The sequence below is a fragment of the Anomalospiza imberbis genome, chromosome 1 (genome assembly GCF_031753505.1).
Source record: "Anomalospiza imberbis isolate Cuckoo-Finch-1a 21T00152 chromosome 1, ASM3175350v1, whole genome shotgun sequence".
In the NCBI taxonomy this organism is placed as follows: domain Eukaryota; kingdom Metazoa; phylum Chordata; class Aves; order Passeriformes; family Viduidae; genus Anomalospiza; species Anomalospiza imberbis.
Window position 1 is genome coordinate 42,073,448 of NC_089681.1, and position 25,357 is coordinate 42,098,804.

General features: G+C 40.7%; 1 non-coding gene and 1 pseudogene across 1 annotated transcript; one reads left to right on the top strand and one right to left on the bottom strand.

The window, feature by feature from the left end:
• The first annotated feature begins 782 nt into the window (after window positions 1-782).
• Window positions 783-855, top strand: TRNAA-AGC (transfer RNA alanine (anticodon AGC)). The gene has a single exon. It is a non-coding gene; the product is annotated as a tRNA-Ala (tRNA).
• A 3,000-nt stretch (window positions 856-3,855) lies between these two features.
• Window positions 3,856-23,512, bottom strand: LOC137470362 (chloride channel protein D-like; annotated as a pseudogene).
• Between the last annotated feature and the right edge of the window lie 1,845 nt (window positions 23,513-25,357).

Here is a 25,357-nt window from a genome sequence, read left to right on the forward strand (position 1 = left end):
CCTTTTGCTAGTGGTGGTGTTTTCTGGAAATGCTTTAATGTTCTTTTTATCCCAGATTAATTTTGTCAGCTTCTGTAGCAACTACTTTCCCACAGAAAGCTCTATCAACCTTCCTTAGTATGACCATTTACTTTATGCCAATCACAAGCATGAAGCTGACAGATTTGCCACCTTTTTCTGAAGAAAAAGGACTAACACCATGTCTGTCTCCATGTCCTTCCAAGCACAATAAAAAATTACCTTATAGCAAAAGTCAAAAGTAGAGATGACACATGACACACTGAGATGTTTCACATTAAAAGGCCACACTTCTAGAACTCCAGACTTAGATAATTTCTCAAAATTAAGTCTGCATTCACTCCATAAACCTGACAAGTAAAACATTACAGTCATATAATAAATGGGCAAAAAGGAGTAATAGGTATTAATGACTTGGCCAAAAGTCACCAAGAATGAAGTTGTGAAGAGAACCCAGGAGTCCTCAAACCAACCTACACTGAAGAGCTAAGCCAAAATGTAGCACAGTTGTGCAGGTAATTGCTCTTGTGATACACAACATTCCATCCCATATGCAAGGAATTAGATATACAGACTCAAGTGTCAGACAATGAATGGGATTTGTACATTCACTTCCCAGAAATCATTATTATTATTGTTATTATTATTATTATTAATAACAACAACAACAACAACAAACAACAACAATAATAATAATAATAATAATACAATAGTAATTTTTATTATATATATTACATAGTTACTTAATTTCTGACTGTGCACAGGGGGAATTAGCTCAAATGGTAGAGCGCTCGCTTAGCATGCGAGAGGTAGCGGGATCGATGCCCGCATTCTCCAGCATCACATTTTGCTGAACAAGAGGTTGGAGAGCAGCACTGCAGGAAGGGCCCCAGGGGTTGATGGCAAGTTGCACATGAGCCAGCAGTGCCCTGGCAGCCAGGAGGGCCAACCCTGTCCTGGGGCAATCAGGCACAGCATGGCCAGCCAGGCAAGGGAGGGGATTGTCCTGCTCTGCTCTGTAGCCTCACCTCAAGTGCTGTGAGAAGTTTTGGGCACCAGAATATAAAAAAGGCATTAAGCTCTTACAGAGCATCCAAAGGAGGGTCACGAGGGTGGTGAAGGGTCTGAAAAGGAAGCCTCATGAGGAGTGGCTAAAAGTCACTTGGTCTGCTCAGGCTTGAGAAGAGGAGACTGAGGGGACACCTCATTGCAGTCTGCAACTTCCTTGTGAGGGGAAGAGGAGGGATGGACACTGATGTTTTCTCTATGTAACCAGTGACAGGACTCAAAGGAATGGCCTGAAGCTGTCAGAAGAGGTTTAGGTTGGATATTAGGAAAATATTTTTCACCCAGAGGGTGGTTGGGCACTGGAGCAGGCTTCCCAGGGAAGTGGTCAGAGCACCAAACCTGACAGAGTCCAAGAAGCATTAGGAAAATGCTCTCAGGTATGATTCTTGGAGTGTCCTGTCCAAGGCCAGGAGGTGGACTTTGATGATCTTGGTGGGTCCCTTCCATCTCAGGATATTCTATGATTCTATGATTTGAGGAGCATCATGCACCATTACGCAACTTTTTCCCATTTATTCATACAACTGATCTATTTGATTGATGGATAAAGTTCTGGAATGGTTTTTAAAACCCTATGTAGTTCTAGACTGGTTATAAAAATTAGGTTATTGGTCAAAAACATGACTGCTGATAGACTTAACTATCTATATCTATTCAGCCAAGTACACCATGTTTCAGTAAACACTGACTATTAAAATTTATTTAAATAACATTTTGGGGAGGACAGGAGGTGAATACAGAGGGGTAAGGCAAAGGCAGGAGGTTTGTACACAACTAATACTTTTTATATTTTTTCAATATTCTTGACTGGCATTATGCACTCTCCAGCCATGATCCCTTGCTTGCTGAACATTAAACCTCTCAGCATTACTGGAAGAACCTTGCTGTAGTCCACAACAACTTTCTAAAAACTATGACAAAGACCCAGCTGCAGTTTTCTCCAAAGTTCAGGGTGTTATGTCCAAGATTAAGATTCAGGCTATTACATACATAAGAAACAGATGAAAAGTCTGGATCTGAACCCATAGTCCTACAGTTACAGAGATGGAGCCAGAAGCTGAGACTCTTTCTGGATGCCCAAAATATTCAGATGATCTACGCTTGGAAAGTCCACAGTTTTGGCTATGGTCCCTCCACAGTTATTCTCAGATGATATTTCTTCATTCTTTTCCCCAATTTTAGCATCTCTTTCCAAGCAACCCATCCTGTTCTACCTATACATCTACCTCCACTTGGTGCTTTGCTATTGCCAAGTTTCAACCTACAATTCAGATTGTTGCTACTTGACATGGGCCTTTCGTAGAGAAAGCACAAACCAGGACTGAAGTGAAGTATAGGAATAACCAGGCCACTGGCAAGCCCAGAACCTGCTGTTCAAAACCCCAGGATGAAACAAAATGCCAAACCAATGCAGAGGGGTGTGCATCCAGATTCTTCATGAGTCCCACATTTAAAAAGCTATGTGATCCCTTGCTTCCCACCCTCAACTGGAAGCACAGGATGTGTAACACAGAGGAAAAGACGTGCAGAGATACAAAACATTAAAAGGTCCTTTTACAGAAATGCAGTTTGTAGTAGTTCTCATTTGCCTTAACCTTATTTTTAAAAAGCAATGAGTTTACATGACAGCTTCAGCATCTGGGGCACTTCCAGGAAAACAACGAATATATGATCTCTCCAGTGTGGTCTGTGTGATGTTAATCCTGATCTAAATAAGGAGAAACTGCAGCAATTTAAGCCAAAGAAAGGCAACTGGACTACTTGAGCAGGACTCCTTTCCCCCATCCTTTCAGAGGTAGCAACTCAGGATCTTCCCAGCATATTTGTCTTAATTAGTTCTGATATTTCAGAAGGGAGCATTACATTACTTTAAAGAAAACCTTGAGTGAATTGAATCGAATCAAAAAATTGAGTGAATATTCTTCAATATACCCTCAAGTTATTTGAGTTTCTTCTCAAGTATCAATCACGTAACTCCTCTTGATTGAAGGCTTGATTAGAATATCTGACTTCATCTGGACCAATCCATACACTTGATGAACAGCTTGTTTCTGAAATTTCCCTCTTGAGCTGATTTATGCTTAAACATTAAAAGCAAAACAAAAAAAAATTATTAAATGGATGACTAGAACTTGTCTTGCTGCCTGTACAGAACATGTTGATTTACACAAAAAGCCAACTTTCCCTTAAATATGCCAATTAAGATGTTTCATTAACTAATAAATCTAGTTTACTAGTTCAGTTTGTTATTTATTGTGCTAATCTATCTGGTTTAGTAATGCATATATTCCTCTACATAAACTTCTGGCTTCTGAAACCCCAAATTCCCAAAACCAGGAATTACTTTATGCTGTCTGAACACAGAAAATGTGGGAAAAATATTCAAATTCATAGAGCCTGGCCTTGACCACTTTGCCCACACAACACTGTAACTCTATCAAAGGGGATTAGCTGACCAAGAATTATCATTCCTGAGGAGCACTTTGGTGGATGAGCACAGCACTCAGAGCTGAGGGATGCATTTGCAATTAGAAAGCTTTGCACTGGAGAGCACCATGGAGAGCTGGAAGGACTTAGTGGCTTCCTCTTCACAGCAGCACAGGCTATACTCAAACCACACCTCAGAGACGTCTGTCCCAAGCGTTCTTAAAGCTCTCCTTTGGTAAACACTGGCAGCAGCTATTTCAACATTTTGCAGCTTAGACTGCCAGTTATCATGCTGGCCACAGCCAGCCTTTCTGTTCAGCTCTGCTATTCCTGGACGCTTTCTCAATCTCTGTCATCCGGAACAACTGAACTCTCCAAGCAGGTACAGTTTCCTTCTTCCAGCCTGGAAAGCAGCCGGCATGTTTTGGACATCACCACAACCTACACGGTAACAGTATGAACTCTGTTCCTGGAACAAAGAGCAGGAGATCTGTGGTATTTGACCCACCTGATCTCTGCTCAGAACTACAAGGAAAAATTAAAATGCAGCCAACATCTAGTGCAAGAAAATTTCTTCCAGACCCCAGATTGGCAACCAAAGGGACACAAGATACTTCCCAGTCTTGTATTTGCTTTTTACATTATTCCAATGTCTCAAACAAGAATATATTCCAAATTCATAATGGTCAATAAAAGAAGAAAAACCTGATTACTCTGCCCTGGTTTTGAAGCCATATGATTGTGTAACTCACTTGTATCAAAGCCTCAAGATCCATACATATGTCTTTGCTACCAATAAAGGAATGCACACTCAAAAAACAGCACATCTGAGAAGTAATTTAAACCTTGCAGTAATGCCAAAATAACTGAGAGAGAAACAACAGAAGAAAGTGGGATTTTACAATTAAAGTACAAATGGTTGAGCAAGAAGAGCAAAGCACAGCAAGTGGAGGTGTAGGGCTTGCTTACACACAGGGTTTTGTAGCACTACCTCATCCTGTTTGAAGTCAGTGCGTTTAGTAAAGACGGATTTCTCCCCTGGTGGCAACAGGAGGACTGCACTGCCACACTGCAAGAATACACGTGCAGTACTGTGACATACTGGTAGAAAAAACCCATTGCTTCTTAACCCCCTTCTCTTGCCTTCCCATGACCTCCTATTCCTCCTTCTCCAAGGAATATCAATGCCTGCCGGAACAGCAACAAAAACTACCACAAGCACTGTTCAGTGTAAATGTGTGAGGAGAAGCTTTGATAGAAGGCAGTGCTGTCATGCTGGTATAGCCACATACAGCCCCACCTGGAGCTGCAATCATTATCACAGTTTAAAAGCAAAACCATACACTTGACTGAGTTCAATCAGTACACAAGACAAAAATAAGCATCTTAAAATTTCTTTGTTATTTGGTTCTTATTGCATTTCTTAAAGTGGCAAGGGTGCTTATTACTAATCCGTTGGATCTCAAAGGGTAATTATGTTTATCTGCTTCTGGAGCACTGACTGATAATCTCACATTACGCTGAGATGAGCCAAATTTAAATGGTCCTAACTAAAGTCTTACAGCTGCAATCATAACTCCCTTTTTCAATTCCTAAGAAAAAGAGAAGAGTGAACAAGCTTCTTTTCCACATTTAGTCTTACTACAAGCTCATTAGAGACATGATCACTACCTTCAGCATGTGCATGACCTTTCAAAGTCCAGAACAATTTGATGCTTAATTCCTTTCAGATCTATCCAGTTTCAACATGATGTACTCTTTATAACTTGTAGCCCCACCAAATGAAAAATTGACACTAAGCCCATCTAGCCTCTAGGTTGGATCAGCCTGACTATTTTTGATTCAGAGACAGACAAATAATTATCGCGGTTTCAGATGTTTTTCCTTAACAGTAAAAAAAAAGTTTTGTTTTGAAAAATAACATTTTGCAAGCCTTTAGTCCTTAAAATAAAGAGAAAAAACAAAAAACAAACAAAAAAAAGTATGTTAGAGCGATGGAAAAGACTTTTCCTGTAGCAACCCAAATAGCCATAGATATCAAGTCCTGGAACTAAGTGACAAAGGCTGCTTTTATAAAGAAAATGTAAATATATTTTATATATCATGTTGCTTTTACAAACAATACTGAATCAAGTATTACAAGTCAAATAACAGACTAGAATTGGTGGCAAGCATGGGAAAGCATGTGTCCTTTCTACATACTTATATAAGCTGTTTAGAATTGTCCTGGTTCTGGCCCAGATCAGTAGGATGGGGTGTGGCGAAGACCTTGTGGAATTCAATACCATTTTACATCAGGGACATCTGAATAGCCAGGGACAGGGGAAAGGGACACTTTTTCTTCCAAGAAGGAGTAAGCATGGAAGGCATAGGGTCTGTCCACCATTGTTTTTCTTTGACTTGATCTTTATGAACATTTGCCATGTAAATTGCCCTCTCTTTGAATATTTTTTTTATTACTATAGTTGCTGTTACTGTTTGTTTCCTTAGCTCAGTGCTATTTCCAGTAAATTGTTCTTATCTCAATCTGTGATGTCTGCTTTTTTCTCCCACCAGCGAGGGAAGTACTTGTGCTTTTTAATGGAAGTACTAAATTGGGGAATACTATTCCTAAACCATGAAATTAGTCCAGTCACTAATGGCAAGCTAGTCAGTATTTAAAGTTTGTTTTATGCAACATGTATATGATGCTGCCATGTGGAAGGATGAATAAATAGATTTTACAAATTTATGAATTTGCAAAAATCGAAGATGACAGTGGCCATTTGCAATGGCTGTGAAATCAAGCTATCATTTAACCTCAGTCTAAGCAAGTCTTTTTCTACTTCCTCTGGATTCCTCAGATATATATTTCTTAAGAAATATACTTGCACTGTAAAGCCTGTATCAGATTCAAGGATCTCTTCAGCTGTTTAACCAAAAAAACCCAAGCCATTCAGCCACATATTCCCTGCCTGTTTATTAACACAATAATTGCCATTTTAAATGCCTGGATTATAGTTTTTACTGGGTTACCTATTCATTTCCTCACAGAGAAGACTGATCAAATAATATCCCTCAGCCAACTGGAGCTGAGAATAAGAAAGATTTTTCATCAGTTTCCAGTTCCAGATTTCCAGCTCAAGCACAGTCTGTTTGCTATAGACTTATATACCTATCTACAATGTCTTTACATTTTGAAAAGCAGAATTAGGATTCCAAATTGAAGAAGAACTTGTGTGATACATACAGCCACATTTCATGCTCTTTTACATGTTTAGCTCCCTTTTGTTTCATTCTTTCCCCTCCCCCCCCCTTATTTTGACATGTCAGCAAATGCCTCTCACTGGAAAAGTTTAAGTGTGATTAAATTTCAGTGATTAAAAGATTAAGTGTTACTTTTGTCTCTACACGAGTTCATTTTAAATACTCAGGTCTGACACACATTTGAATTTTTTCCATCTGAAATCTTTGTAACAGCTAACTGGAAGATACACATAGATATGCTCATGGTGATCCTCCCCACTTGTGTTTCTGAGTTGTTTCTCATGTGGCAATTTCTCACACTCAAGACAAGAGTGCAAGGAAGGAAGTACAGTAAATATCCTGTAACAGTTGTCATGCATACCTGCAGGCATTAAGTAAACAGTCCATTGTGAGATGTAAGGATGAACAAAACAAAAAAAGGTGTCTAAACCCACTAATGCCATCACTTACCACAAGAAAATTGCCCTTTTGTCCTGCCCATGTATCCCACATTTGCTCATAAGCAATGAGTAAGGCTGAGATCCATCCAATCTAACTTCAGGGATGCGACTGTTGCAACCAGGCAACTGGCCTCTGACTCTGTGGCCAGCAGAGAGCACTGGTACCCCCAGGAAGATGTGGAGCACATGGAATGCTCTATGCAGGGCCAGCCTGCCCACCCTGCACCGTGGCAGATGGTGGAGGTGCAGCCAGACCGAGTTCTTTGCAGGCTGCCACTTGTGCTCAGGCTCTGTGAGCCTTTCATTAAGTTTTTTTTTTTTTTTCCATTTGTACTTAAAAGCATGCTGAGTATCAGAAAGGGTCCATTATTTCAATTTAAATTCGTCCCCATTTATGCAAATCTGAAGTTCCTGGTCAGTATGAACAGTTAAAGACTTGTTTCTAGCTTGCAAACTCATTGCTTCCCTTCTCTCATGAGGATGTTATGACAGGATTAATATTCAGTTAATCAACAGAAAGAGTTCCTAGACATCCTAGCAAGACAGCTATAAAGCCTAAAGCTAATTATATGCTACATGATGGAGACACAGAATTACAATCCAAATGGCTGAATATACATTATCAAGTCCTTCTCCTTTTCCATATACCAATTTTGAAGTAAACATGAATGAAACCAAAAATGTTTGAAATAGAACACAACACAGTAGAAGTGGTTTCAACTGGCTGCTTTGCATTCACCAAAAGCAAAAGAAGTTTTCACATGAGATGACTGCACTGCATTTCAGTGCTGCATTATTTATCATAATATAGTTCAGTATGACAGTTATATTTCATTCAAAATTAATGTTCAGGGTTTTATCTTAATTGAGATTAATTTACATTTCTATACAAATTGAAGATACACCCAAAATAAAAAGATATTTGGAAAATATTTCAGTAGACGTCTGCAGAAAAATTACAGGAACACACAACCAGAGTAATAATATATTTTCCAAGCACAGGGTTTCATCCCCTCTGTAGATAGCTATTAAACAGCTCAGATAGCACATTTATGGAAACCTTCAAGCCGAGATTCAGCTGTGTGCAGTTGTGACAAGTTGTCAGATGATTGTATCTCAAGCCTTTGTTCCCCTGTATCTCAAAGATTACAAGCTTATGGGCAGAACACATCTACAACAGATAGATGAAACTGGGAGTAGTTCAGTCTTCACAAAGCTTAGGTCAGGTTTTGTTTTTGAAAACTTGACTCTGGGACAGTTCAAACCCAGGTCAAATTTTTGCCAAAACTCCAAAGGACAGCTAGCCTGGAGCCAGTGGCTACACATTTAAAGCAGTAGCCTATTTTCACAGTTAGGTAGAAAGGAAAATAATCCTCTCAAGTATCCCTTTAAAGTTTTGACAGTTTCTATATTAAGTAAATATGCATATATCCCTAAATTGTCCACCCTTCCCATGGAAACACTGAGCTTTTGGAACAGAAGCATTAGTCAACGTGATTTAAAAAAAAATAGAAAAAGAAAGATAGCTCTGCCAGATTCTTGGCAAAACATTATCTACATTCTGATTTCCTCACAGAGAGAAAGGTGATGAATTGAGGAGAAGGAAATGCAGGCCAAGGGGCAGTAGGGCACTTAGAAGACAGCTTCGTCTAATCTATGGGCTGAAGATTAGATATTCAATTCCAGTCAAAGGAATGGTACTCCGGGTTATGTTGTGGGTGTGGAAGATACCGTGATGGGTTCTTTCCAAGTTTAAATGCAAACTGGTTTATACAAGATTATTTTTGGTTAAAGTCACTGTGACATAGTTTCTTTCAGCTGCCTCATTATGTGAGTTTATTAAAAAAAAAAAAAAAAAGTTGCATGGTTCTCTCTCAGATCAAACAGTTCCTTTCCTGCCTTTTTCTGCCAAGTTATAATAAAATAAGGACTGTGACCTGAGCAGGATCTTCTAGAGCTAACAGAAAAGGAAAAACAGTCTGAATAAGAGTTCATGCTACAAAATTAAGGTAAAGTACAGTATTAAGGCAAAAATATATATATGGAAAAGCTTTATAAGCACCACAGCCCTACAAAACACATGCTGTTCTCCCATTTTCAGGTATGAGCTGGCAAGGTGCTAACCACTCCATGAACTTTTGGAGTCAGCAAGGCACTGCTTCTTAAACAACACAGAATAACTCTTAGGAGTTTTCTTAGTGTTTTCTTTATGTCTGGCACTAAGTCTTTGCTAGATGGTCTCACATTTAATTCTGTAATGTCTTCTAACATACTAGCGCTTACTGGCTTGTGTTGATGCATGTTTTGGCTTTTATTCCAGAGAGTAATAAGCAGTGTTTTTTATGAGCTTAAGCAGTTTGTGCAAGGTTTCTGTAATGTACCATGAGGAAGCCAAAGGCTTCCCAATGGTGGGGGAAATGGCTGTCAAACATAGCACTCCAGTTCCAAATTGTTAAAACAGTAATTGTTACAAACCCAGCCTCTTGCAAACAGGGGTCCTTTGGAAACCATGGCATTTCCACAGGACTAATGGGAGTCACACATGGGACTCTGCTCCTCGCCCTGCTGGATTGAAAAGTGGATTTTGGTTAAATTATCTCATTGCAGTGCTCAACAGCATAAAGCCACGAACCTGTCGAGAGATAGGGGAGCAAAGCTGTAGCTCAGCATGAGAAGGCTGGGCACGGGACAGGCTCTCCCTAGAGCTGAGAAATCCTGTTTTCCTTACTGACCTTACTCACTCTCAAACTGGAAGGAAAAAGCTTGAAGTCAGCTTCATCGGGGGGTGTTCCCTCAGTAGATGGTGAGCAAACACAGCTGCCAACAGAAATGCCAATATCCTGCCACTAAGAGGAGCTGAAATTCAGCTGTCATCAACAGCACGGGCATGCTCCAGCACAGCCCTTTCACTGGGATCCCTCCTCCTCCTCTTCCTCCTAGCCAGGTCAGATTTCACCTCGGATGTGCCAACAGAGAGCCCAACAGCAGATTGCTGCTCTGTCCAAGAGCAGGACTAGGCAGAGGAGGTGGTGGGCTACCAGAGCACACACAGAACTTCCAAGAACTAAATGAAATGCACTCTTTCTGACCCTGTGGAGAGGTAAACCATTGGGAATCATGCATCTGTACCAGTCTGTGGAGAGCTTGCACAGACTTGGCCATGTGCCTCATCCTACAGTTACTTACACTTTTAACTCTAAAAGTTTCCTCTCTCATATTCAAAATATTGTTTTCCTCCTAGTATCATGCAGGCTATCAATGCAAGTCAAGGTGATTGCCTTTTTCTGAAACTTATGTATTTTTGCTGGCTCGGAATGGAAGCTGCTGAAGGGATGTCCGGGCTGATGGGAGGAGAAGAGCATCTCTATAACCAACTTACTGGTCTTCAGTTGGGCAATCCTCTCTCCGGCAGGGAGAGAAGAGAAAGCAAGATATATAAAAAAAACAGATACGCCATACATAAAAATGCAGGCAAGTCTGCCTGTAAGAAGGCAGAAGAAAGGGGCTTCAATGTGTACTAGTTTCCCTAAAGATAGGTTATCTCAACACTTAAAAAGACTGGAAAACTCCTCAGAAACAATTCCTCAAAAATAATGTAAATAAAGAAAACTTTTGACAAGTAGGTATTTACTAAAGAAACTTGCAGAGAATCTCAAATTTGCACAATTTACTAAAAGTGCAATAGAAGAGTTCTGAAGCTTTTCTTTCTTCACATTTAATCACAGAATGGTTTGCAATGAAAGGGATCTAAAAGATCATTTAGTTCCAATACCCCTGCCATGAGCAGGGACACCTTCCACTAGACCAACCTGGCCTTGAGCACTTCCAGGGATGGGGAGTACACAACTTCCCTGAGTAACCTTTTCCAGTGTCTCACCACCTTCACAGCCAAGAATTTCTTCTAATATTGAATCTAAACCTGCCCTTTTTAAGTTTGAAGCCATTCCCCCCATTACATCACTACGTGCTCTTGTAAAAAGTCCCTCTCCAGCCTTTCTGCAGCCCCCTTAAGGTATTGGAAGTTGCTCTAAGGCATCACCACAGCCTTCTCTGCTCCAGGCTGAACAAACCCAACTCTCTCAACCTGTCTTTATAGGATTTTTAAGGTCATAACATTCTTCATAACAACATGCTTAAGCTATAACCAAAGCATAAAACAGAAAAGCATTAAAATATTCAAAATACAGGAACCCTTTGCCCATACCCTTTCTTTACCAATGGCATGACTCTCCCCAAAGATATATGATGCCAAATAGAAATTCCAAAGCTTAGATGTAAAGTGGTCCCATCATGTCGTATCAGGACATTCAAAGTCTCCATAAATTGCAAATAAATGCAAAAGCACACCAACACAACTGCTATGTTTCACTAAGAGTAGAAAAGTGTCATCACTGCTAAAGTGTCATCAGAGTAGAAGAGCAGAAGGAGAGTGACTCTACAGGAAAAATACTTCAAGTATAAAAACCAGATCAAACAAAGAAAAAAACATCTTCTCTATTCTTATATATGTACCAACATTAAATACATATGTGCATTTTGAAAATCCACCTTTTCTTTACTGTGTTGTACATTATTAAGTACCAGGAGGTCAGATTCATTTTTCCATCCAGCAGTTTGTGACCTGCCCTCATTAGTCTCTGTAAATGTTATATAATTAGGAGGACCATATTATTTATTTATAAAGATAAGTACAGTCTCCAAAAAGTTGCTTGTTTTTCTAAGGGATGATTTTGGAATTGAATTTAAGAACTGCATATGTAATTAATTCATCTTTAAATGTAGAGGCTCCTAGAAGACCTCTAAACAGTTCAAGGAGGATGGTTGGAATGAAGGTCAAGATGTTCATATCCAGCAAGTTGTTAATCCGAGTCAAAAAAAGGAGAAAACTGTTCTGAGCATCCTGCCAGTGACATGAATTATTGCATCCTTTCTCGCAAAACCTGATACCTCAAAGCAATTTCCATGGAGGAAATAAATCTTTCCTTTTGATTTTGAGAACTCAGCTAATTAATTTAAAGCTGATGTCTTCTTGCACACCTCACAGAGGTGGAACCAAGCAGGTAGACACTGGTGTTGGCACACATAGGAGAAAACTATAATGTACTGCACTTACCACTGGCACTCAGCACTTCAGGTTACATCTAAATAACACAATATAATGGCTTTAATGAGCACTTAAAAGACTGCTGAATCAGAGCTTTGCTGAATGTTCATTTCTTAAGTGTCAATCTGCATCCATGTGCATTGAGATAATTTATAAGTAAATTTATGTAAGTAAATCTGTGGAAATTCATGCTGAGCTAGAACAACTTGCAAGACAACAAATCACAGGCACAGAACATAATCTGGCAGCTGTAATAGTAATTTAATTTTCTGGTTGACTCCTCAAGAAGCAGCAAGGATAAAGCAATATCACATTTTAATTTTATCTTCCAGGCAACAAAATGGGGTCGAGAGGTCAGTGATAATCTATTAAAAGGTGTGAGGATATTATTTCCCTATCCCAGGTTTAAAGTTACACAGCTTTTTGTCATGATTAGGATATGAACAAGGTAAGAGATCGTAAAATGGATAAAAAGCTACCTGCCAGGATGTGGGAAGGTCACATGTCAAAAGTTGCTGCAAAAAACCTTAAACTGATCTAATCTTGAGGTTAGTGGATCAGACAAACTGTCAGCTGTCAGCCTGACTTAAATTGCTTGAGCATGAGGTTCTCTTATTGTTCAAATTCCTTTTTCTCCTTCCTTTTCTTCTTGCCACTAATCTTATTCTTGTTCTTGCTACAAATAGCCTAGAGTTTAACAAATTCACCAGGTGGCTGCACTAAACACGCGTGGTATTCCCTGAAAAGAGAAATGCCAGGGTCGAAATCCATCCAAGCTTCAAGAGCTGTTTCATAGGGTGCTGCAGACAGAAAAGCTGGGTCTGCAAGAGGGAGAATCCCAGCAGCCATTCCCAGGCACCAGAAGCTCAAGACCTACATGCACAGTCACAGGGAGTAGGGACAGACTCAAGGTGTATCATGCCTTAGATCCAGGATTACAACAATCACCTACATAGGTACCTTGTGTACTAAGCAAAACTTTAACAATGCTATTTTTACCAATAGCTGTAACAATAACCATCTTTTTTCCAAAGGATTTAAAGAGATCTAATATTTAAGGTATTGGAATTCAGAAGGAACAAGCTTTATTTGAAGCAGAAGAAAGATCTGGTTTATTTACTTCAGAATCCAAATATCTTGCATTATATTCTACTTAATTCCAATCCTGCACTAAAACTAAAAATAGGCACACATGATTTTATTGTTTTTTCTCCCTACCTCCATTTTTGCTAAGGAAAAGATATAATGAGGTATATGCTTTCAAGTATGTGTGTGGCAGTAAAGGTGAAGTCAAGAGAGTATTCCACAGCCTGTAAATGAAAGGTGGCACAGTACACTCTTTGTTTTTGTTGTAATATAAACCACAAGCTTTGGCCAGTCATCAAGAAAAAAATGGTACCTACAGAGTAAGTTTCATCTTTAGAATTAATCCTATGGACTTTGTAAAAATAAAGTGAAGTTTCCTGAAAATCTCATGCTCTGGAGTACAAGAAATTCCTCTGGTAAAATTATGCTAGGTAGAATGAAACTAAAAAAAAAACCAAATAATTTATTGAGAAACATAACCCACAAGCTTTCAACTCAGTTTATTCACTGTAAACTGTGTTTTGTTAATGCCACAAAATATACAAGAAACAAAATTTCCCCTGAGCCTCATGTTCAGTGAAATGAAAATGTTTCTGCTTATCTGTACCACATTAAGAGCCAAAAACTTATTGAACCCTGCCAGAAGTTATGCTGTTAATAATTTTAGCTAACTTTTCCCTCTAGTAACACTAAGAGAACATAGAAGAAGACAGAATTCACTGCTCTTTTCAGAAAACATCCTCAGCTGAGTGTTAAAAGAGCAAAGCTTATTGTGAAATAGCAACAGAAATGAATCCACTTTCCCCTCTGCACGCAGCTGTCCACTACACAATACTTTGGTTTCAGCAATGAATCTGGCTTCAGAGGTCTTGACCTCTTCCCCGCCCACGTAGCCTCACCTTTCTGCCACAAACTCTTATTTTCTTGGTGTGTAACTGCAGCTATTTGGGCACCTGTACTATGGGATGGTCCACAAAAAGGATTTGGGTGGAAACCCAATGTCATCTCCACTTTCCCCTGTTAAACTTGTGGTAAAGCAAATATATCAGGGAGCATGCCTGCAAGAAACATTGCCCATTTTCCCAACCAAGGTACAGCTACATGTGGAAAATGCCATGATCTTTAGTTTCTGCATTGCTAGAGGGATACAAGCCAGAAGAAATTCAGAGATCAATGAAAGTGGTTCAGCAATTGCTTTAGGAAAAATTTATCTATAGTAAAAAGTAGCAAAAAGCAGATTGGGATTCAGAATACCAGGAGTTTATTTCTAGCTCACAAATTGATCTCCAAGTCAAATACAAAGAAGGGTTATTTAGGCTGGAAGAAGTAAAGATCCTAATACTTGCACATCACTATTGAATCATCATCATCAGGAGCAATAAGAATGAATGAAAGACATGAAAATAAAAGCAACTACTTTTAGGTGGACATAAGGTAAAAGCTTGTGTCGTGCTGGAAGGAATAAATCAAAGGCTGAAGGTCACCTCCATTTTGCAACTGGGAACAAACAGTGATTGCATCTTTTCAAATGTTTAATCTGTAAGCACCAAAGAACAGGGGCACAGTACAGCAATGCCTCCAACAACAACAGAGTGCTTGAGCCAACTACAGAAGGGGAGGAGAGTTTATTTAAGAGCTTCTCTGCTTTTTCCTTTACTTCAATGTATCTTCTTCTATCCAGCACCAACACAGAAAATTATCTCATGAATAGCTAATAAGCAAACAGTAGATGTTTTGTCTGTTCACTATAATTTAGAACAAAACACTCTGTGTTGTATTTAAGTGATTTCCAGATATAAAGTGTGAAGGCTTCCATAACCCACTGATCTGATAACTGACCATATCCCAGCTTTCCCCCTTCTCAGTTCCCCTTCTCTGATACTCCCCCAGCAAAAACACTGAAAGAAGCAAGCCTAAAGCCCTGCATCTATTTCCTCCACACCCACACAGTACATACCCATAACAGAACTCTTTTCTTTCAAAAATCCAAAATGACCTCTGTAAGCCAAGAAGAAAGAGAAAAAAGAGGAGAAGAGAAGAGAAGAGAAGAGAAGAGAAGAGAAGAGAAGAGAAGAGAAGAGAAGAGAAGAGAAGAGAAGAGAAGAGAAGAGAAGAGAAGAGAAGAGAAGATGCATGGTGAAAGTGACCATCAAGCAGCAGTAGCAGGTTTGCCAGGCCAGCCTGATGTCCCACTAGTTCTACAAAGAACAAGAGTCTGCTGATGACAGCACAAAACACCGAAGCTATGCCTGCTTGTGCACCACCTGTAATGAAACTGCGCCTGCAGCAGGTAGAAGAGACAAAATGTGGGTAACGGGTAGAAAAAGAGAAACAAAAACCACCATAATTTCGTCTCAAAGCCTGCTGGTATATTATGGGGTTATTACAGTGCCTTGTATCTCTAGGATGTGAGCTCAGATGTGTTTGCCTTGACAAAATCCTTGGCCCCATAGCACCGTTTGGGTACCACAGGTATCATGGGACAGTGAGCTGCTGAACTAGCACCAAACAGTCCAAGAACAGGCAGATGTGCTACTTCCCATCCTGGAATAGTGCACTCACTGGAGTGAGACACTGCAGTGAAAAAATGGTGAGACAGCTTGGGATTCACTAGAGAATAAGAGTACAGTCCTAGAGCCTGAAGGCTCAACATGCTGCCTCAGTCTGTAAATGTCTGAGAAACCCACATGGAATATATATGCCTTGTCGCCTCCCTGTAAAGGTGTGGAGCCCACATTTGCCCCAAGGAGTAACTCCATTGCTGTAAGCAGCACTAGGAGCTCAAGTAGCAGAGATCTGCACTGTGAGCCAGTTCCAATAAATAAAAAGGAAAAAAAGGGAGGAAAAAGAGGAAGGAAAATAATTATAATATTATAAGAAAAGCATTAATGGGCAGTCTTCCTTAAAAATTTCTATTATATATTTTCACACACACAACATAATTTTCTTTCCAAAACACCCATTTTGCTCTATTAAAACAATATCCTGTTTGAGACAAATGTTACATTTTTAAGTGAGGCCACAGTGCGCAAAACAGAGAGAAGGCTTTAGAAGGAGGAAATAAAATTATGCTTGAATTCTGTCTTAGAAAAACAGACTCAAGTCCAGCCTTTGCAGGGGTTACTGGAGTGATGCTGATACATCTAATGAACTAATCAATAGTGCTCAAAAGCTTATAAAACTTGCATCCTCTGGATGTGCTACCTGACACCTCAGGAGTAATTTGTAGACCTGCTGAGCATTCAGTGCCAGCTGAAGTCAATGAGTGTAAAAAACACTTGAGTATTTTAAACAGCAAATTCTCAGAATAAAAAAAAAAAAAAAATCAGAGTCATCTCTAAGCATCTGAATCCCCTTTTAACTTCTCTGTAGTGTTCACAAGTTTTACCAGTACAAGGACAAGCAGCAGTGAGGATAATGGAGAGAAAGTAAGGGAAAAAATTAATAAAGTCACATAAAAGCCCTTAACAAAGCTCACCAGTAAAGTCACACAGGTAACTTCATGACTGATTTCCCAACTCTGAAATGTTGAGACACTTTTGCGCATGGATTTTTACTTACATGTGGTGCTTTCCCAGTGACGTGGTTTCCAGCAGAAGGGAACTCAAGAGGTACTGCATGCCTAAAGAAAGGGAAAGCCTTCCTTGGACATCCCCAACTTCTTCCTCCAGCCAGCTGTACGTGCTATGTGGCCCACCAGTGGTATCAACAACAAAATTGGACCCTTCCAACACATCCAGTAGAGCTCTCCAATGGAGGAAGGCCTTAAGTGCCTTCAACAGCCTAATGCTTGCTGAGTTACTGCTCTGCCTGTGACTGTACCTGGAGTGGGTACATCTCTCGAGCCTGTTCAGCACCAGAAGGTACCAGGAGAGTGGGACTTTGTCATCCTGGTTGTTGTACAGAAGTGAATTCTCACTTAGACTGACATTTGTGTCTGCTGCTCACCAACAGCCCTCTCTGTGAAGGGGACTTCCAAACAACCTGCTTCCCCCAGGATGGTTCCTGACTGCAAGCTAGTGCTTCTTTCTCATTGACTGGATCCTGCACAGAAAAACAAACATTTTCTCCACTTTTCTTACCACAATTGCTTATTTCTCCTATGAGTAACATTTTGTTCAACCAGCACATCTCAGATTTATTTAAATTACTGTTCTTAAAATACTAACGGACACCCCATATCTTCCCTCTGATGCTTTTTGATATACTTTTAAGCTACAGATAGTTCACAAGTGACTGTTTATTTGAATTCTATTTTTTGAGGAAATTAACATAGGATTCTTTTTTTTTTATCCTCACTTAAAAAAAAACAAACAAGGTTTTGCAAGTTAACATGACAATAAATATCATCCAGAAGTCATAAAGTGGTTGCAATTTCTTTTCCTGGAAACTAATGCCATTAATTTCAGTAGAACTGTTTAAAAGAGAGAGTTTACCAGCATTATCTCACAGAGACACATGAGCAGAGAAGAGCCAGACTAAAAAAGTGCCACAAACAATTTACTTTTTCAAAACTAAAAAAATAAAGACCCCCTGTGAACATTGGGCAATCCCCATAATCTCTTTTTTCCCGGGACAGCATCATTAATTTAAGGACGAAGCCCATGTGTAAAAATCCTTCTGTTTCTTCCTCCTTATATAGCCCAGAAAGCAATGGAAAAATGTCTTCTGTATTAATGTATTAAACAACTTGTGAACTTCCTTTTAATTAAACAACTTTAAAGTTGTTTCATTAAAGAACTTTCTTCTAATTAGAGTGGATGGCTTTTTCCCCATTCCGAAGTGACAAACAGCAGGAATGCTGAAAGATTGCTGGTGCAGCATCTCTGTTTCCCTTCCAGATGCAATGGGCTCACCAGTGACTCACCAGACACCCCCAAGGCATCGAGGGCAGTGGTATGGTGGCCCTCACAGAGCCTCACATCTCTGCCCATCACTTATTTATCAACTGGTGAAGATCAGGAGGTGGATGCCAATGGTGTCCAACTGCAGCTGGCTCAGGCCACAACCCAGGAGAGCACTAAAAGTGATGTTGCATAATTGAGAGCACTCTTTGGCAAATTATTCATAAATCAGCTAAAGGCAGAGGAGGACAGAGCCTTAGCTGGCATGCAGCAGCAAAGGCAGGTTGGTTTCAACAGATTTAAACGTGGAAAATGCAGAACATGTCTTTTAAATATGCAAAGTCCCATTGACATAAAGGAGGAAGTGCTAGAGACTATCAGAGACTTAAATGTCTCTTTTGCAGAGATTATGGTAGTCCATGAAATGCCTTTGAAGAATTGCGTGTTAATATTTGCCCAAGTGTGGTGACACATCAGACTAGAGCCCATCATTTCAATCATCTGTTCCCAGGTTAACAACCACGGCAGCCAGAACAGCCCTACTTCTAACAGAAGATGTGTGATGATTTAAATTATTACACTGTGTTCCCAGGCAGCACTTCAAATTACATTTAAATGGGGAAAAAAAAATCAAAACCCTTAGTGGAATGAAAAATCTATTCATTGTATAATCTTGGAAGACTTTTCTACCAGGCTTAAATTAGGAGCCTTAATAAATCTCTCAGAGGCTTTTAGCAACTTACGTTGTGTTTATGTTTAATAAAAATGGTGGAGGGTTCCAACTAAATTAAATTAAACTAGCTCTTAATTCCTATGTTTTGAAAAGGCATCACGTTGATACTGTGATGACTTTATTCATGGAAATATGATTCAACTCTTTGGCTCACAGTTACCAACCCTGCACGAAGGAAAAAAAAGAAATCACAGCTGCAGTCTCTGAGCTCCTGGAAACAAATGTCTGAAAGCAAAGAAAACAAAAGAAACCAAAAGGGAGAGCCAACCCTTGGGAAGCATTGTCTAGGTTTGTGGCCACCTCTGACTAACCATGCACTCCTATTTTTGAACATCTGAGTCATCCCCTAGGGTGCTGCACCTCTGTGCAAATAAATAAATAAGTATAAACCCACAGAGCAACAGAAAATGTGAATGGTTGGTGGGGAGAAACATGTTTGGTCAGGGTGGTGAAGAGGGGAGAACAAACCTCAAGGATGAATACTTTCCAACCCCAAAATGGATCAGAAATAAAACAGCAAAACAGTCAACAAATAATCTATATCCTTTTAGCAGAGACCGATTTTATCATCTCTATTCAAGATATGCTTCCAGATAGATAATAAAGTGCCGCAGGATTCTCCTCTGAATAATGAATAAAGGAAATTATGTCACTTTCCAAAACAAACAAAAACCCCCAAAATCTGGCCCGCAGTTACCAAGTCGGATTGTATTGCAACATAGTAAATTTTAAGATCCTCTCTGACCTACACAGGAGGACCAAGCAAGGCTCCTCTATCCCCCTCACAAGGCCAAGGACAACAGCAGGGTGATGAGGATTCTCTTCTTTTGTACATAAGAAGGCAGCATAAAAACATTATCCTTCAGAAAGACTATAAACTCTACTTTTCCCCACCTAGAAACATAGTGTAACACTACTGCATGAAAAACAAGCAGCTCCAAGCCAACTTGCAATCTGCCACTTGCAGAGCAGCACCTGGTTCCTGCGGCTGCCCTCAGCTGGCTCTGGTGGCTGTTCCCAAGCTGGACACACAGATCGCATCAGTCTGCACCTTGCACGGCCAGTTAGGGCACTTCTGCAGGTGGCTTTAAAATTACTGTCCCTGTTGTGTGAAGCCACTTGACACCAGCTTTATTTTTACACAGACTTTACACAGGTAAAAGCAGTTACATGAGATGTAAAGCAGCCAGCAGTCCATAGCTGTGTGGCAGGTGGCTTTTCAGGAACAAAACTGACTGCAATTGTCCAGATAGCTGCTTGCTGAGCATCACTCGGGGAATCATACTAGGAAACCAAGCCATTATTTAAAACACACAGCAAACAAATCCTTTCCTTCACTGCAAGGCACGAATAGTCATGCTAATGAAAAAGGGATGGGGAACAGAACAGGTGAAAAGAGCTTCTAGTGCAGGGTATTTTTTAAGCCAGTGCTGCTACTAAGAGAGATGTTACAAAGCCATACCCTCAGCCTGGTATCTTTAACATTGAGAATTGCTATTTCTCACCCCAAATGGATCATGGGACCTTCTGGCTCACAGAGGAGCCTGTAGGCTACAGCCAGCATGCTTGAGAGAAATGTCCCTAAAAATGTCTTGATGTTAAAATGATGTTGAATAGAAGTGCCATTCAAAATACCCAATGATTTCTGGCAAGCCACACGGCAAAGCTGCTGGCAAAAGAACTGCAAAGGGAAAAAAAAAAATAGAAACAGTCAACAATCATTAGATGTTGATGCGTTACATGTGTCTATGGACAATTTTTCAGTGTGACCCTCACCTTGCTCTGTTCACAAACAAACTTTCCCAGAATCAGCAGCCAACACACATGCCCGTATAGCTTCTGGCAATGCACAAAAGTTCAAGCTCCTGACAGTGTTGCTATACACATACTGGGGCTAATGAAAGAGGAAAACTACTGACAAGGGCCCCTGTCCCAATCCCAGCCTCCATCCTGATGCCTGAAGCCCATCAGCCTGTCATCTTTGCACAGACTGTCTGTGGGGCAAGGTGCACATGTGAACCTTTGTGATTTGTCCAGTCAGTTCAGTCTTTAGAAAGCTTAAACCTGCTTTGTTATTGTATGCATAGTAACAGCGAACTCCCTTTTCCTACTGTCGGTGGATTTCGAGGTAAATCTAGTAAAATACTCACTTTTTCTCTCACCTATGCTGTTAATTGCCTGTCTATAATTAAATTGAACACAGCAGGACAGTAAATGGCAGAAAGGCTCAATGTTTCAACTTTGGTGCCTCATAAAGTACTAACCTGGGCCACATGCAATACCCACATAGCACAGCTAAATGATCAATCTAAAATCAACAGGAACTTTTATATGGACTGATGGTCTTTGGCTTAGACCCCTTCCAAACACTGAGTTTTCATGAGTTATACCAGCTGCCACTTGTATTTATTTTATAAACACCACATGCTAAGTGTAAATTGCATCGCCACCACCACTGATTTCACCCCAGACACTTCTATACAAGTTACGGGTGGTGGAATCCATGTTTAGGCTGAAGGCCAAGAAAGACCTCTCCAATGAGATTGTATAATTGAGGCGCTTTTTTTGTAATAAAATACTGAAACAACAAATATATGGAAGAGCAAGAGATTTGGTTTATCGCAGTATTATTGACTTGTTGCATAGGAGACCTAACACTTGCCAGTACAGAACCTGGAGAGAGAACCACTAGCCCAGACAGATGCACTCACAGCCAGGTCATCAGCACCCACAGACCAGGTCCTGTTTTTCAGTCATCTTTTGTACTACAAATTTCTGCAGGCAGAAGATACACAACAGGGAAAAACCAAAACAGGCAATGCAGGCTCTTCAGAAGGAAGGTAGTGAATAAAGGTAAGGTGAATCGTGACTTTCAGAGTCAAGTTATGGGGTTTTTTCCAGGACTTCCTTCCCATCTCTAAAAACCCTATAAAGGAGACATTGTTACTCCTCAAGGCCCTTTTCAGGTCAGAAAAAGTGTTCAAGTACCTTAAGAATAAGCACAAAAAAAACCCCCACACTCTCTGGCACCTTCAGGCATTTTACCTGAATGGAGCCTTCAAAGTCTTAGATCAGTAATTACCTTCACGAAGTTGCAGCTATTATTAGTAGACCGAATATAAGTGAGCTAACTGTTTCCTGCTTTATTTTAACCAGCAGGCCAGCTCTCAAACTGGGCATTCTCACATTCAAAACACATGTTTTGGTCACCCCAGGTTTTTGGTTTGTTTATTTGTGTTTGGGCTGACCACGGCCATGCTGTCTCCAGACCTCCTCAACTCCCCCGCGCTTTGCTGCCTTCCGCAGGGCTCAGCTGTGACACATTGTAGGTGCAGGTCAAGCACATCCCCGGCGTTTCTGAGGTCACAGAGTTACAGCCTTCCCAGCAGCTCGTCCCATCAAGTGTTTTGTAAACGCATCCTGCAGCACGGCCAGACAGCAAGGCAAAGTGCACAAAAAAAGAGTTTTGCTCATCTGCAGCTGAAGGAGGTATTCAGATGGGGAGATCTTCCAGGGCAGGAATTACATGTTCATACTGATGTCAGAGCTTACCTCCTGCCCTTCTATATTAATAATACTATAGGACAGATTTTAGAACAGAACAGGACCAAGAGTGTGTTTAACAGTTGTTGTGATGACCTGGAGTCAAAGTGTGGTTTCTTTCTATGTATTATTTACTTATACTCTAGTGTGTATATATACACACATGCTTGTATATACATACAAATGCATATATACACTTTGCATGTGTATTTATCCACTGTTTATATATTTTATAAACTTACACGTAGTTTGTATATTAAAAAAAGGGAAATAATTTTCCAAGAGGATTATATGTGCTTTCCTCATGGAAAACCTAAACTTGTTCATTTTTTTAATATTTCCTCTGATATATTCAGCTTCCATCTGTTCTGCAGAATAACTCTTCCCTTGTATTTCTGTGAAGTGATTGAGATCTGTCCTTCAGCAGTTGGCGGTGTTATTCCATTATCTTGAGTCCACAGAATACTGGAGGACACATCCATATCTCCACTGCACTGGAGAGCCCAAAACTGGGCCCAGTACTCCAGATGTGACCTCACCAGTGCTGAAGAGAGGGGAAGGATCACTTCCCTCAGGCTCCCGATAACACTCTGAATGCAGCCCAGGAGGCTGTTGGCCTCAGTCATGGTCTATCAAGCACTGCTTCATTTTATTTTTACTTTATTCTGCAAGTTTGCTGAGGGTGCACCAAAACATTTTCCCATCATCCAAGTCATTAGTGAAAATATCCAACAGCATTTGACCCCAGGACTGACCCCTGGGCTATACCCTTGAGGACCAGCCTCTGGCTGGACTTGCTACCACTGGTTATATAATGTTTTGAGCCCAGCACTTCTGCCAGGTAAATCCGTCTCACTGTCCCAACATCTAATCCATACACCATTAGTTTGTCCATGAGACTGTTATGGGAGACAGTGATGAAAGCCTTGCTAATACTGAAATAAAGAACAGACACTGTTCCAGTCAGTTCATTGTAGAAAGTCGTTGTCCATTGTAAATCCATGCTCGATTTTGCTTGATTTGTTCATTGGAATGGACAGCTCCTCACCATGGATGAAAATCAATCAGCCCTCTTGGACCCCAGTTCTCTCCAGGTTGATCTCCTCTGGGATTCTTCCACACAAATCCCTGAACAGACCAAAGTGCTCTCCTGAAGTCCAGTCCTTCACCGTTTCCCCCTCATCTCAGGATCCCACACACTCCAATCTCATGGCTACTGCTGCCCTCAACCCTCATATCCCCGATCAGTCTTTCCTTCCCTGCAAGTACAAGGTCCAGCAGAGTATGTCCCCTCATTTGCTTCTTGGTCACCTTATCAGGAAGTTGTTACCAATGCACTCCAGAAACTTAGTGGATTGCTTGCGCCCTGATGTGTTGTCCTTCCAGCACATATTGGGATGTTTGGCTAGACTCCCAGATCCTTGTGGGGTTGAAGCAGAGCTCCAACCATTCCCACTTTTAACTACGGTGTGGCCTTCCTAAAGAGCCTCTATCCAGCCACTGCAGTGCTACAGCAGTGTCAGCTATCCCACCACATCTGTGCAGGCAAGGAGCTCATCTGCCTTGCTCCAGCCTCCATGAGAGATCCCTAGCCCCAAATCTGCAGAGCTGCACCCTCCTCAGCAGCTTGCTCTGGGCTGTGGCCTCTTCTCAGTCAGGGAGTCAGGGGTAATTTCTCCGCCAAGTGCTGGGGACCAGCTCTGGCAGCTCCCTGCCACTGCTGCTGAGCACAAAAGCACTGCCAGCCCAGACCCTGGCGTTCTCCTGCACCAAGTGCTGCTGGCTGAATGCTGTGATTGATGATTTTACAGGTTCCTCCCAGCATCAGCTGCCAGGATGCCTGACCCTGCCTGGTCAGGATTCAGCTGGAATAGAAGTTCAAAAGCCCCTTCTCACAAGAAAATCTTCAATATTTATACCATCTACCATAGATATCACAAGCCAAGTGAAAATTTTACCATCTGCTTCTTTCTACAGGTGAGGAAAAGCAAGCAGTCAGGGTCAGAGATGCCTTAACACTTATATTGGTTTTATCCATTAAGCCACCATTCCAATTATCACAGGGATAATGATAGCCATCAAGGACAAATTAATAATTCCACAATAATCTATTACTGAAAATAAAGCTGACCCAGACATAGAGTGAAATAATATGTCTGATACCAGGTCCACACTCACTAAGTACCTTAAAGAAAGTTCATCCCTTCCCTTGGATATCACCCAGACCTAAAGCAGCACATGCCTCTGGCGTACACAGAGGAAGGCAACAGTATATTAAAGACTGCTTTCACCAATCCCATAACAAGAATAAAATCAGATATTATGCTGTACTATAGGCCAAGTTGTAGCTAAGGACACCAACATGTGTGTACACAAAGGACCACAAGGGGATCTGATCTCCACACTCACCTCCACAGGCAGCACCTTCAGGCTGTTAAAACTTGACACTGTGCATATTCTAATAAACTAACAGAGAAAATGTCATTCTGACTTTCTCTTGCTCACCTGCAGGTAATTTTCCACCAGGTTCCATTTCAATTTGATGAGAGACTTAATTATCTGATGAATCCAAAACCCCAGCACCCCCACTGCTGTTCTGATTAGCCCCATCAGCAGCAATCGTCCCGCTCTTTTCTAGACATAGGAAGACACAGTTACCTCTCAGACCATAAAACAGGATTATTTGCCACGCTGCCTCTCACAAAGACACAAATTTCGGTTTTAGAACATTTTGAGTATTACCTGTGACTGCCTGAACAACAGGCTTCTCTTGCCAATATCTCTTTTAAAAGTGTACACTCAACAAAGATTTACCTTGAGGTGAAAGCCATTTTCATTTGGGTAAGGA